Source organism: Archocentrus centrarchus, chromosome 18, assembly GCF_007364275.1.
Source record: "Archocentrus centrarchus isolate MPI-CPG fArcCen1 chromosome 18, fArcCen1, whole genome shotgun sequence".
NCBI lineage: Eukaryota > Metazoa > Chordata > Actinopteri > Cichliformes > Cichlidae > Archocentrus > Archocentrus centrarchus.
In genome coordinates this window covers 11,626,083-11,628,985 of record NC_044363.1, presented here as the reverse complement: position 1 = coordinate 11,628,985, position 2,903 = coordinate 11,626,083, and the positions used below count along the sequence as shown (strand labels likewise).

At 38.9% G+C, this 2,903-nt stretch overlaps 1 non-coding gene across 1 annotated transcript; it reads left to right on the top strand.

Annotated features, from left to right (window-relative positions):
• Nucleotides 1–1,978: 1,978 nt before the first annotated feature.
• On the top strand, nucleotides 1,979–2,061 carry trnal-uaa (transfer RNA leucine (anticodon UAA)). Its single transcript has one exon. It is a non-coding gene; the product is annotated as a tRNA-Leu (tRNA).
• The last annotated feature ends 842 nt before the right edge of the window (nucleotides 2,062–2,903 follow it).

Here is a 2,903-nt window from a genome sequence, read left to right as displayed (position 1 = left end):
AAGACAAAGATATGTTTCTACGACCAGAGCTTGGATCTTACTGTCATGGTCCTGGGTCCAGTGTTTTTAGTTTTCGATTGTTTAAGGTTACTGTTTGATTCCTAGTTTATTGTGTTTTTGCAGTTTTGAATTTTTGTCTTGTTCTGATAATTCCTGGTTGTTTCTTTGTTTGTGTCCTCAGGTTTCTTGGTTTAGTTTTCTGAGTTGTGATCATGACTGTTCACTTTGTATTCAGTCCTGTGTTTTATTTCTCAGGCTTCCTGTGTTCCTGTGTCTGGTGTTTTATTGTTTCTGGTTTATTCTCCTGTTAAGTACATTTAGTCCTGGTCTCAGTTCATTGTACTGCAGCTTCTCCTTCATCTGTGTTTCTTCCTCTTGTGTTTAGCTAACTGTTGTGTTCTTGTTCCTCTAGTGTAGGTTTTGTAGTCCTTAAGTGTGTCTGCTTCACTGTGTTGTGTCAAGTCAGCATTTCTCTTTCTATGTCTACTTCCTGTTTTACTTTGGCAGTCCTTTGTATCACTGTATTCAGTTTCACTCCCCTGGTCTTGTTCAGTTGTGCTCCCTGGTGTGTCCTATCTCCCTGCTTACCTTGTGTGTGTATATTGTCTGTGTCCTCCTGTTCTTTGTCACACTGTCTCACTAAGATAATGTGCTTCCTGGTTCAGAGTTTCCCTGTGTATTTTTAGTTGTAGACTTATTTGCTCCAGTTGAGCTTTCGGTGTTTCCTTGTACATGATGTGCACCCAGCAACAAGCTGCATATTTCTGACTTCATGTGTTTTCCATCCTGAGTCCTGTGTTTGGGTCATTATCCTGCCTGCCACACTGCAGAATCCTGACACGTATTTGTCAGGGTTGTTCAATATTGACAATATTTAGTGGATGGGACATGCTAGCTTTGCATATCTTGGCTTTATTAATTTGTGCATGTTCATACATAACTGTGCATTTGTGATCTTTGGTGGTTTAATCCGATTTGGTTGCTCACTGTTCCTGTGGTGACAGCATTTTGCTGTTTTCACACTGTGGATAGACTAATAGCAATTCTGTATGCTGAATAATTATTATTTAATATTACAAATGGTTTATTTACTAATCTGTAATTAGGTGGATTTGCATAGTTATGCAAAAATATAGATCTTTTGGATGAAAAAAGCATGTCCAACATTTCCAAAAGCAGGTCAAACACTCTAAATCATATTTCCTAAAAAGCCTATGCCCTCTAGATTGAATATGACATGCACTGATGCTTGTCCCACTTTCCTCAATGTCATGAATATGACATAGTTTTACAATGTGTATCATACTGAAATACATTATTTGGGTTTGTGTACATGGACTGAAAAACAATGGCACCCACAAAGGAACAAAAGTTTCCTCTGTGACCCTGAAGAAGAGTTTCTGTTCAGGAGACTTAGTCATCATTGCTGATGCCACAGCTCCAAGAGGATCCTGGGTGATGAGCAGAGTTTTGAGCACTACATCAGACTCCAAAGGGTTGGTCCACTCTCTGAGAGCCCAAAACAAAACCAGTATATTGGAGAGACTTGTAACCAAGCTTTACATAAGTAGGTCAAGTGGGATGGGTCAGAGGGGCATCAGGACATATGAGAGAGGCTGCAGACTAACACCTTTATGTCTGTAAGTTTGCTGCATTATGGTGAATAAACCGTCCCAAATGCCCTTTATGGAATGGACTTTTTCTTGTTGTTTGACCTGTGTAAGATGCAGTCCTAGAGATGCCTCAATGGCCATTAGTTTTGTTTTTAGTGTGGACAAATAGCCACTAGACTGATGTTGGTATTGGTATCGGATCAATAATAACTTAATAGGATCAATACTTTAATTTGTGTCTCTCCTCTAAGTTCAGTCCGCTGGTCCAGCTTCATCACACAGCTGTGTTTGCACAGGTAACATCACTGATTGTGTTCCTAACATCCTTCTTTCAGCATTTCTCTTTCAGTGGATCAACTTCATGCACCAGGATGGCCGAGTGGTTAAGGCGTTGGACTTAAGATCCAATGGACATCAGGCCCTGTGGGTTCAAACCCCACTCCTGGTAAGATGAAAGTTTCCCCTGTAACACCTGGATGTCCTCTGTGGCTGCTGGTATAGCCACCATTAGAATGAATCATCCATCAATAGAAGTCTGATGCAGTTTCAATGCAGTTTATTTGTCACAAAGGAAAAGAATCTGGACTGTTTTCCTTCATACAAGGTATAAAAACAGTGAAATGCTTTGACTGCTCTTAAACAAAAGCATAAAGATGAAAGATATAAATACAATAGTTTACAAGTATAATCAAAATATACTTTGAACTAGTATATAAAATGAAAATAGAATAACTAAAATACTGTCTAAGTATAAAATAGGTTAAATTAGGGACATTCAGCACTGGTTTGCTTGTTGTTTTGGCACTGCTCACCTCTGAAGCAAATAAACTACTGCATACTATTTACCACAATACTGTTGCTGACTTTTCTTGAGTGTGGTCAGAGTGGGGGAGTAACACTCCATGTTATGCCCTGTTTTCCCCTAGACTTGGGACATAACACAATATAAACATTAACAATGACACCCTGACAGTAGTGATGTGTCTTTCTGTGTCAAGTACTGCAGAAAGACTTTTATCTTATAGATGCTTCATAATAAGATATGCACATTGTAACAAACTGATCAATAATTAAGTAACACATTGACATCACAACCCCGTCTCCCCAAAAGAGTTTGTTCAGTTTTCCAAAGAAGTGCACACACCAGAGTGAACACAAGGCCGAGAATCGAGCTCACACACCTGAGCCAAACTGTGCCTGGATCCTGGAGGCTACATCCAAATTAAAATATGAATAAATTGATGCCAGTTCATTTTTTAAACATAAAATGTAATAACTCATTAAATAACT